The sequence below is a fragment of the Taudactylus pleione genome, unplaced genomic scaffold (assembly GCF_031769625.1).
Source record: "Taudactylus pleione unplaced genomic scaffold, aTauple2 ptg000855l, whole genome shotgun sequence".
In the NCBI taxonomy this organism is placed as follows: Eukaryota; Metazoa; Chordata; class Amphibia; order Anura; family Myobatrachidae; genus Taudactylus; species Taudactylus pleione.
The window spans coordinates 1,179,198-1,191,541 of NW_028285257.1; the positions used below are offsets into that span (position 1 = coordinate 1,179,198).

The 12,344-nt window shown below is 46.8% G+C and overlaps 1 pseudogene; it reads right to left on the reverse strand.

The window, feature by feature from the left end:
* Positions 1-9,815: 9,815 nt before the first annotated feature.
* On the reverse strand, positions 9,816-10,687 carry LOC148474283 (uncharacterized; annotated as a pseudogene).
* Positions 10,688-12,344: the final 1,657 nt, after the last annotated feature.

The window sequence follows — 12,344 nt, forward strand, 5'->3', positions numbered from 1 at the left end:
GCTTGGGACCAGGGGTATTTTGGATAATGGAATATTCCGTATTTTGGAATATTTGCATATCATAATGGAATATCTTGGGAATGGGACCCCAATATACACACATAATGCATTTATGTGTTATATACACCTTATACACACAGCCTGCTGGTCATTTTATACTATATTTTCAATAATTTTGTGGCTCAAACAAAGTTTGTGTACATACATAAAATTCAGTTATGTTTCATATACACCCTATACACACAGCTTGAAGGTAATTTTATACAATATTTGTAATAATTTCTGCCTTAGACAAAGTTTGTGTACATTGAACCATCAAAAATCAAAGGTTTAATTTTCTCAGTCATGCCAAAAAAAATCCGTATTTCGGAATATTCTGTATTTCGGAATATTTGGATATTGGAGACTCAACCTGTATTGATTTTTTTGTCCTGGGCTCTACTTGGTCTAGCCCGGCCCTGATATGACACCCAAGGTCCCCCTCCTACAGGTGACTAAAAACGGACTAATGAGGAGTCTGAGGACCCAGGCGACACGTACCTCACTCCCTGGGCCCCCATTGGGATCTATGATGATGGATGGATCGCCGATGCGGTGGCAAGCACATCCTTGTCACCACTGCGTATACACACACCGCCCACCCAAAAGTAAGAGTCTAGATCCGCCCCTGTCCCTCCCTGCTGGTGATCCATCATCCACCTGGCTAGCCCCGCCGCCGCCCACCAGTAGCAATCAGCAGCAGCAGTGCTGCACCCAACAAGGCCAGGCAGGTAGGGACCCTGATGAGCTTTCTTCCTGTCACCCTATTTTTCACCCTTTCCTCCCATTTCCTTCTTTCCCGTTTTCGCCTGTGACATTCCAAGTGGGGTCCAGAGACACCTACTGTAATGTATGCACAGGATTGTTTGAGGGAGGGGGTCCCAAACCGGTACCTTGCCTAGGGCCCCATGAGGTCTAAATCCGGCTCTGCATACACCTGCAGCTTAGCACCACGTGGCCAGTGCTTGGTGTCCCAATTATGTGTCACTCACGCTCGTTACATCACCAGAGACCACAAAGGAGCATAGCCGTCACCAGACACCGATTTCTACAGTATAACAGCTATGGGACAGATTCAGAGGTGTATGCTATGCCGATATTTACACAGCAGAACGATTATCGTATGCATATATTCACACAGCAGCTGTATACATATATATAGGCCCTATATACGGAGGCGCAGTTACAGAGTGCATAGATTTTATGTGGTTATTTGGGCCGCAATCTCCACATAGACCGGTCACCTAGTGCATATAAGTTTATTCCTATATTGGCTCCTTGATCTCCCATGCTGTAACACATGCTGATAATCACCCTGATGTATTACACTCATACACATGCTTCTCACACTACATCCTGCAAGGAAACCACTGATATATTGTACCCCATGCTGTGATATACAAACCCCTGAGATTATACAATTATAACCCTTTTACACTGGAGCTAAAACCCGGGTTATTGAAGGGTTAACCCGGGCAGCTCCTTGGTGTAAAAGGGGTGAGGGTTGGACTGCCGGGTCGAGTGACCCAGCAATCCAACCCAGGTAAATAGCAGGGTTTAACACGGGCGTAGCCTATGAAACCTTGCTGTGTGTACGGCGCACTCCGGGTCTTGATGACCTGGAGTGAGCCGCATGCCGGCCGATTGGTCCGGCTTCAGTGGCGCTTGGAGATGACGTCATCTCCAAGCGTCCACTTTCACGCCGGAAAAGCCGGGTCTATGCAGACCCGACTGCGGTGTGAGCGGCGCCGACTCGGGAATATCCTGAGTCGGCGCCAGCTAAATTCCGGGTCTGATCCGTATAGGAACCCTGTTCCAACTCCGGGTCAGACCCAGAATTTTGGTGGAAAAGGGGTATAACAGTGTAAGAGTGATACAGATTGTTGGTCATTCCTGCAGAAGATACGTTTTATGTGACCATATATCAGGAATTATTCATGTAAAGTGACTGTATGATATTTCATACATTTCTATTTTCTAAATACCTGAAAGACTTATGCAGATATTGCACTTCTGTCCACGGTAATAGGGGCTTGATATACATCATCTATGAATAATTGGATCAGTATCTTCTGATTTTCCCATTACTTATATGTCTGTGCCATTATCTATGTATTATATCACATAGATCACCATATATGAATTCCCCCAACATAGCGCTCTGCATTTGAAGAATAAAAAGAGAGAGATTATCTTATTAGAGAGAGTAGGACAGACCCTTCTTTTCCTATCGCTCCCAGAACAATTTTTTGACCTAATGCTGCTTATTAATTAAATACCTAATAAATGTACATTTTTAACTGATCAATTTATCATCATCATCATTTTACCTGCACTCTTGTCAGAAACCCCCTCTCAGCATATTAGATGTGCCTAGTCTCTTATATTAGACCATTCTGAATTCATAAAACATTACCATTCTTGGTGCCTCTATAATAGCCCCCCCCCCCCCGCTGCTTTCACTGTATAATTAATTTGCAGCTGCTTCTAAGCTTTAATATCCTACTACACTTTATAATTGGTGGGTCTCTGTACAATCATATCCAGCCCTCTCACCTCCCTAATTCCACTTCACCTGTGTTGTTACTTACTAGATGAAAGCACAAAGGCACCCTGACCTCAATTACAGTATTGCCTTCTTCTACCCGGCAGACTGGTCCAGGGGACCTGTCTTCTGTTGTATTATTATAATGGTGAATTAGTTACCATGCAGGTACCATATAACCTTATGTACATTTTGACCTATGTTCCATTTCTGCAGTTATAAATAGATTTACAAAAAAACTTGAAATAATGCAAAAATAATGTGTAATTGACTTAATCTTCAAAATACACTAAATAAAAGTCTATTCCACAAATTCCTCTACCTCTCCATGAAACACAGATCCTCACTAGTAGTATATATGTGTTATAGTGTATATGAGAGAGCAGCAAGCTGGTCACATGACAGGATTCCCATCCTGGCCTCATGCACCTGTAGTCATGGCAACAGCATTGTTTACTTTCAAAGTTGTGAGCGGCAGTTACATCTTCCAACTGACGTTTTTGGAGAAGACGGAGCCCAGTGAGCAGTAGCAGCAGCCAGCACAGGAGTCAGTGACAATGGCCGGAAGGAAGAGGAGCAGGAAGATGAACAACAGAGAGACAGCACCAGAGCCAGCCAGGAAGGGAGCATCTGAGCTGGAAAGGAAGATACCAGGCCCTGAAGATTATCAAGAGAAGAGGAGCGGGAAGAGGAGCCGGAAGAGAAAATGGCGACAACAGGAATCCCTGGTAGAGAAGAGGAAGACATCGGGCAGCAAGGAGAAAGCATTACATGGAGACCAGCAGAGACCAGGTAGAGAGGGGAAGGAGGGTACATCAGGGAGTACACCCATTAGTATGGGGCAGATGTAGGGCCCCAGCAGTATCAGAGACACTAAATGTAGTTGGATATTCATCTAATTTACTTTATAATGTTACACTGGCAAAGTGTTTAATAGAAAATGTTACTATATAAACAATAATAAGGGGTTTCATGATGCTGCATGTGATGAGCTGCTTATTACAGTTATTCAGATACAGATATTAATAAAAGGAAAATCTCCCCTCTTCTAGCCGGTCCCTACACGGGGGCATAGTAACATGAGCATTACTCTGTATCCTCTGCCACCAGCTGTCACACACATGTTATACACACACTATGCTATATCCATGGGCTCAGGGCTGCTGGCTCATAGGCTTATAGAAACAGAACCTCCCCCAAGCATTCACATTAATGGGCACCGGGGGAATTAGCTGGCAAGGTTTGGCTTATATATGGGAAAATGGGGCACAAGGGAAAATGTGACCCCAACATTACATAATACACAATAGGCGTTACTGCACGTCACCCATCTATCTGCAGTGCCTGAGCTGTGTGATACCTGGTGGGAAAGGATACAGAGCAATTCCCATATTACTGTGACTCCATGTAGGGACTGGCCAGATACATTTCCTCTATTTAAATGAAATACAGCTTGGAGTGTAAATAGGTGAGCGCAGTGCATGTATGAGATTGGAAAACTAGAGTTTGCAACGTTTTAGTGCTTTAATGCGCTTTTGTCAAGCAATACAATTGTATTGCTTGACAAATGCGCATTAAAGCGCTGAAACATTGCAAACTGTAGTTTCTTGAATCTTTATTCCATAAGCCCAGAGCGCTGCAGTCTCCTATCACTATTTCTCTACTTACGGGTCAGTCGACAGTTGTCTCTTATGGAGGGCACCCAGCAGGGTTTATTTGAGTACAAATGAGTGCTACACATAATTACTATACACAGTATATGGACTATGGGCCTGACTCAGAGATGGACACATTGCGGATATGAACACGGTTATAGATTATCGGTAGCCTGTACATGTGTATATGTCACCCTGCGCATGCGTCAAGTTTATTTATTGATGTCGCTCGCAGTGAAGATTTATCCGTGAAGTGAGTGACAGGCAGGGACCATTTGTGGGTGGTAACAGGGAGGTGATGACTTAAATGCTGATGTCTCATGACCAGTGGCGGATCTTGCCTAGGGGCTGTGAGGCTACAGCCCCCCCAGTAATATCCGCCACTTCAGTATAAAGTCAGTGCAGTCCGTGACTGCATTCTCTACACTACTGTGACTGGCAGTGGCTTCCTATTGGAGGAGCCACCTGCCAGTCAGATATACAATAGGCAGTCTCAGGGGGAGGTGTCTCCTCCCCCTGGGGCTGCCAGTCCCGGCTGCTATTAGCAGAGAGCGGCTTCCAGTATGAAGCCACTACTCTGCCTTTACACCAGCCCTAACCGGCTCCTAGGGGCTGCAGACAATGCAGCCCTTTGGAAGCTGGTGACATGCACATGTGCACGCGCAGCTCCCAGCCGCTAGTGTGCATGCGCCGGTCCCAGCACTTGACAGATTGATGCCGGGACCCGCAGGTAGAGGTGAGTGACGCTCGTTTCCAGTGGTGGCAGCCCCCCTCATCTAAGAGGGTAAGAGCCGCCGCTGCTCATGACCGTATTCTGGGTGAGTCTCTGCCTGTGATTGCGATCCTGTACGCAGTAAAAGTGGTTCCGACGTCTCAGTTCCAGCGGGCATTTTACATGACCGTAGGGTTACTCAGGAGGCCGATGCTGCGTCTTTATACGCAGCTGCTTGGATTTGCGAAACCGCCAGTGTTCATCTCAGTACAAATCCCGGTGCCTGCACATCTCCATATTTCCGCACAGCTGCTCCGTACAAAATGGCAGCGGCGGTGGTGACATTAGCGTTCATCTCTGACTCGTGCCCTATATTACTGAGATTAATATCAGTCATGTTATAAGACTGGTGCCGCCATTATATATAACATTGTATGTGAGTAACAATTTCTCCTGCGTTATCCTTTGGGTACAATATGATATATTCTATGAATAACAGTAACAGTAATATTAGGTTATCTTATAAGATATGTGTTGGATAATTTGGGAACTTGGTAATAAAATGTATATAGATGTGTTATATACAAATAGCTAGTCCTCCTTATATCTGGTCTCTGTTAGTGTCTCTCTGTGGGTTATGTGTCCCTAATAATAAGGCAGCAGTTACAGTATATGTAATTAAGGTTTTTTATTATTATTATTATTATTATTATTATTATTCAGGCTTCTGATCTTTTTTAATGTCTTAAAAGGTGACGATGGAAAGAGAAGAAAGGAAGACAAGAAGAGGAGATGGAGACATGAGGGATCTATTATATTCCCGAAGAGAAAGAGAGCGTCGGACGAGGCTGAAACGTTGGCGGATGATCAGCCAATGCCAGGTAGGGAGGGGAAGGCGGTTTTCATCAGGAAAGGTTCTTTTTATTTTTTACATTGACAAAGACTTAGGGCGGGACGCATGACCAGCGCCGCAAAGGGCTGCTCTCTCGGTAAGAATGGCCTTTTGCGATGGAGGGACTTCCGGGTCTATGACCCAGAAACTTTCCGGCGTCCTTCTGTGCATGCCGCAGGGGGTGCTGGGAGGGATCCAATCAGATCTTATAGCACTCTGCAGAAAGAAGCCCATAGGCTTTTATGGGTAACGCCATCAAGAAGATGCCGTTACCCATCGCAACCAAGCCCCGGAGTGCATCTCATTCGGGGCTTGGTGTACATGAGAAATGCGGTCAAACCTCCATTTTCAGGGTTTGACAGCATTTTTCATCCCGCCCTTATAATGAAAATATTACTATATAAACAATACTGAGGGATTTCCCCATGTTCCTTGTATCTGTATGTGCTTACTACAGTTATTCAGATGAAGATGTTTAAATAAAAGAAAAAATGATTAGTACAAATATCATTTATGGAGACAGGGACATGTACTGTACAATGGTTTTGAAAAATCCCACTGCAATGGGTTCTAAACCAGCCACTTAGTAAATCTGGGGTTTATATTATTCTACTGGGAAAAATATTGATGTTCATTCAAAGTCCTACTCTAAAGTGTGGCTTCTCAGTGTTTTTGCGCTTAGTAAATCAGCAGGATGCAATCCCAATGGGAAACCGCAGCCAAACCAAAGGCAGTTCAAACCCGTAGTAAATTTTCCCCTTAATGTGCTTATGGTTTTTGTTTTTATTTTTCTGGATCTATAGTACATACTGTACTTTACTTGGTACAACTTTAAATATTTAACTATATTTAAACTAAAGGAATTGATGTCAACATATTTTTCTCAAGTGGGAATATAGATGCAAACAGTTTCAGACTCTTTTTGATAGGTTATAAAAACTCTACATTCTGTAATAATAAGTAGTAAAAAAAAAAGTTGTGTTTTATATCAAGAGCTGAACTGAGACATGAAGGGCCCATTCGTGGAATGTAATGGTTGGTGCCCATTTCAGCTTCATGCCACTTTAGGGGTACGGGCAGACCCTGGCGGTGATATGATTTGTCCTACAACTACAGGATCAGCCCAAAGAGGAATTGGCTAATGCAGTATAAAAAACAAAAACATCTCCTTGTTCACCAGTAATAATAGGGCTTTTGGTGCTTTGATAATTTGCATGAGGATCCCTGACCGCTAGTTCCTTAAAACCAATTAATGCATGTGATTATGGAGTAAAAGCTTGATGTTTAGGATCCATACTATTGGAACAATCATCTATACAGTTGCTCAACAAAAATACTAAAGTCCCAAGATTGTGCTCACCTGCCATCCTCACATTCATTTACGTGGTCCTGGACACGGTTGTGCCTCCGGTAGTCCATAACGCTTCAGGTCAGCAGCCCCAGAACTTCTTGGACTTCAGTAAAAGTATAAGATATGTAAGGGATGAAGAGGTGAGAACTAGAAGAAAAAGGAGGAGGCAGGACAAAGTACAGGGCAGTATCTAAAGTTTGAGGGGCCCAGAGGAAATGCTGGTGGTGGGGGACAATTATTGCTGCTGACAGGGGAAGGGCAGAGAGGCTGCCAATGAAAGGTGAGGGGTAGTGGAGCTGCTGCCGAAAGGGAAGTGCAGAGGGGCTGCTGCTGACAGGGAAAGGGCACAGAGTCAAGTCTGGTGCAGACAGGTGAAGCGTGTAGAGTCTGGTGCAGACAGGGGAGGAGCAGAGAGTCTGATACAGACAGGGGAAGGGCATAGAGTCTGGTGCAGACAGAGGAGGAGCAGAGAGTCTGGTGCAGACAGAGGAGGAGCAGAGAGGCTGGTGCAGACAGGGGAGGAGCAGAGAGTCTGGTGCAGACAGGGGAGGAGCAGAGAGTCTGACACAGACAGAGGAAGGGCGTAGTCTGGTGCAGACAGAGGAGGAGCAGAGAGTCTGGTGCAGACAGAGGAGGAGCAGAGAGTCTGGTGCAGATAGAGGAGGAGCAGAGAGTCTGGTGCAGACAGAGGAGGAGCAGAGAGTCTGGTGCAGACAGAGTAGGAGCAGAGAGTCTGGCACAGACAGGGGAGGAGCAGAGAGTCTGGTGCAGACAGGGGAGGAGCAGAGAGTCTGGTGCAGACAGGGGAGAAATAGAGAGTCTGGCACTGACAAGGGAGGAGCAGAGAGTCTGGTGCAGACAGGGGAGGAGCAGAGAGTCTGATCGAATCCCTCCCAGCATGCCCCACGGCCGACGCGTCACTCTGCACATGGTCAGATGGACTCCTGGGTCATAAACCCGGAAGTCCACGGCACAGCGCATATCGCAAAAAACAGCTTTTATCGGAAGAGTTGTCCTTTGCGCTACTGATCGCATATGTTAGTGCATATGCGATCAGTTGGAAATGCAAAGCATGGCAGGATGTACTCCGCAAGGTTAGTACATCCCGCCTTATATCATCACACACACACTCTCTCTCTCTCAGCTCCTCACCAATGCCGTCACACCAGAACACACTGAGGCACTGCTGGGTCTGTCATACAGTGCACATGCAGTGAGTGCCTGACAGTGACACTGTGACACTGACTGCTCAGTTACCATAAACGCCCTATCGGTATATGTGAACACAAATCCAAACCATTACAGCTTAACCAACCTTACATAACTTATCTAAAATAAAGACACAGACAACTTTATTGCTATAAAAATAAGATCAGCCTTTATTTTAAATACAAAAAACGACTGGTGACGGAAAGAAAGAGCGTCATAAGCCAATGGTCCAAATTCACTTTAAGCAATTTCCACTATCCTCCACCATACTTGCAGGGCCAATTGCCCTTTAAGCAAGTAATCTTTAAGGTCTCCAAATCAGGCACCAATACACTCATAAAAAGGCCCGGCCAGTAAGCCAGTGCAGCTGACCCCAGAAGGTTAACGTCAACAGTGTATTGATGCCGATTGCACCCCAAAATAAATTGCAGTGAACCTAACCCTTTACCTGACGCTCCTTCCAGCCACGCCCGACGACACCTCTTAAAGACGGGCCCGCCATCAGTCTAAACTAAACTACCTAATCCCCTAAAGATACTTTCCAAGAACAGCGACGTCCCCTCTTCAGTAAGGTGAACTCCATCCGAACGGAACAGGTGAGAATCTCTAAAGCGTATCAAAGGATGATTTATCACCAGGCCACCTAAAGCTACCACTCTTTTTGCCACTAGGGAATTAACCTTGCGTCTTGCCTTGTCGACTAACACCCCAGGCCTCGCGCTCCTCCAACACTGCCTGGGAATGATAGCCAACCAAACCAGATTACACCATGGCCACCAGGAACAAATGGTCTCAAGATCCTTAACTACCTTGTACCTCAAATCTAAGGATGACTGAGACCCCAGATCATTGCCCCCCAAATGCAAGACTAGAACACCAGGAGCCCCAAAACACGACGCCATCTCTAACAGCAAACCTAGCAGCGCGTCCCAGCGCATACCTCTCCTGCCTAACCAGCGAATGCTGTCTACTGCTACAAATGACTGAGGGTCACACGCCAAGGGCGATGTAGCTGCCCAATGGATAAATGAGTGACCCACGACCCATATGGGTCGAGGGTCCAAATTAGCTCCTGCAAGAAAAAACACAATGTAACAAGGTTACCAAATGGAAGCCAAAACTTAGCACAAACGAAATGTCGGCATCAAAAGAGAGAAAGAAAGGTAGAGAAGATAAAAGACAGGGGGGAGGAGGAGGGGGAGCAAAGGGGGAAAAAAACCTAACTTGGCCCAAGGTGAAAACCTGAAAAAACCTGCCCGGATAACAATAGCCAATCAGTTTTCGTGGTTCAGGGCAAAAACAGGGCAAAATCCCTCAGGGCCCCCACCGATAACGGTGACGAGCGGTAACAGAAAAATTCCACGTTATAATAATACAATAGTAAGACAATATACAATGCAGAAGCAAACATATCAGTGCCGAACATAGCGTTTATAAGCGTTCGATTTCCATCGCCCTAGCACTTTAATTTCTGAAACCGACCATCCAGCACGGGCTGCGGCTGTAGCCGCCCCGATCCGAAAGGAATGGGAACCGTATACCCCTTGAGGCAAGCCGAGGTACTGGGTACACCGCTGAAGGACAGATCGGAATTGATACATGGTCAAGGGGGAACCATCACCATGGATCAACCACGCACCTGGCAAGTTGGGCCGAAGGCGCAAATACTGTCTGGCCAGCGCAACTGGGCAAACACATGCATCCGAACATGCCGCCAAATACACCCAGCGACCTCTACCCAACTGATCTGTTTTGGATCGCTGCAGCTTACACATCAGAGACCGGGCGACGATAATGTGTGAATAAAGTAAAGCAGGAGGGGCCCGACGAGAAGCAGCTACCAACTAGCTGATGTGAAAAGCCCCGTGAAAGGCCATCGCAAAAGCGAGCCGGAAAAGTATCGTTTCATAAGGGGACGTGCAAACATCAGACAATACAATCACAAACTAAAAAAAAGTAACGAAAAAGTAACTGGTCTTCTGGGGTCATCCTGAACCGGGGCCATTCTAGCCCAACCTTTAACAGCCCTTTGTACTAAGAATCCCTTGGTAAAATCCCGACGCCCATGCAAGCGCAAGAAAAACGAAACGCCGCAAATGATTCTCGCCACCACCGCCCTGGACTTACCAGCAGAATATAGACCCCATATAAAAGATAAAAAGACTTGGTAAATCCGCTTACCTCCGTCACGCTTGCGGGAGAAAAAGGACTCCCACTGGTTCCAGGCAGACTGGTAGGACGTCAACGTGCTGGGGGCGAGCGAGTGCCGCGCTAACCCCTCCATTCCGGACAAATAACCTGCCAACAATGAGGGGGGCAGATATCACCAATCGCTGCCGCAGAAGGTGCAAGTTCCCTAAATCTAACCCATTGAAAGCGGGATAGCGCATCTGCAATGGAATTGTTTACGCCGGGAACATGCCTTGCTTCGAAGTGAACATTACATGCCAGACAGCGCAAAACAAGCTGTGCAAGGAGCCTGAGAACCGTCAAGGATGTAGACTTCTGCCGGTTAATACCATAAACTACCCCCAAGTTGTCGCACTAAAATATGACATGCCGGTTACGGAGCCGATCACCCCACAACTCCAGGGCAACAACTATGGGAAACAGCTCGAGTAAAAGAAGATTCTTGGTCAGCCCCCCGGCAACCCAAGATGAAGGCCACTGGGAAGCGGACCAAGAGTCTTCCAGGTAGGCTCCAAAACCAGTAGCACCGGCTGCATCCGTGAAAAGCTGCAGCTGTGCACTGGCAGCTGGGGGATGCAACCAAAAACTAATGCCATTGTATGTTTCCAAAAAAAAAAAACATCCCAAACTCGAAGATCTCTCCTAATTTCGGAAGACAATCGTATGAAATGATGGGGTCGGCGTGTTCCTGTGGTCGCTCTCTCTAATTTACGACAGAAAACCCGCCCCATGGGGATTACCCTGCATGCAAAATTGAAGAGCCCTAGTAACGATTGCCCTTGCCTCAAGGTAATCCTACCTAGTGACAATGCAAGCGTAATGGCGTCGCGAAGCTTCGCTATCTTCTCTGCAGGCAAACGGCAACAACCGGCAGCCGTATCGATCTCGATACCAAGGTACGATAGACGAGTGCAAAGCCCCTCCGTTTTATTGGAAGCAATTGGGACCCCGAACTCACTAAACAAAGCCTGCAGAGAAAACATAAGCTCCGCACAATGAGGGGAACCAGCCGGCCCAACACATAGGAAGTCATCGAGGTAGTGGGCCACCCCGGACTCCCCAGTGCCCACGCAAACACACCAATGCAGGAAAGAACTAAAAGCTTCAAAATAAGAACACGACACAGAGCATCCCATGGGGAGACACTTGTCGAAGTAAAAGCCGTCCTCTAACCTAAAGCCCATGAACCGAAACGAGTCGGGGTGCAAAGGCAATAGGCGAAAGGCAGACTCCACATCGACCTTACCCAACAAGGCCCCCGTACCCTCCAATTTCACTAAACTAAGGGCATCTTCGAATGACTGATAACAAACCCGAGCTAACAATTCGGGTAGGGCATCGTTCACCGACCCCCCAGCTGGAAAGGATAGATGTTGTATCAACCTGAACTTCCCGGGGGCCTTCTTGGGCACCACTCCCAATGGAGAGAGAACTAAATTGAGCAAAGGACGGGCAGCAAAAGGCCCAGCCATGCGCCCCAGCTGCACCTCCTTGGCCACTTTGTCTTTCAGAATACCCGGCAATAGGTAAGCTGAACGTACGTTTTTGGGTTCCCCTAACAGCACATTACCCACCACCGGGAGCTGAAACCCCTCGGTGAAGCCATCAAGCAAAAACAACGCCGTCTCGCGCAATGGGTACCTAAACAACCACTTACGGATTGCCTCCACGCGGACTGGCGATGGAGCGGCACCGGACCCAGTAGGTCTGGAGCCAGCGGAAGAAGCAGGGGCAGGCAATCTGGGGCATTC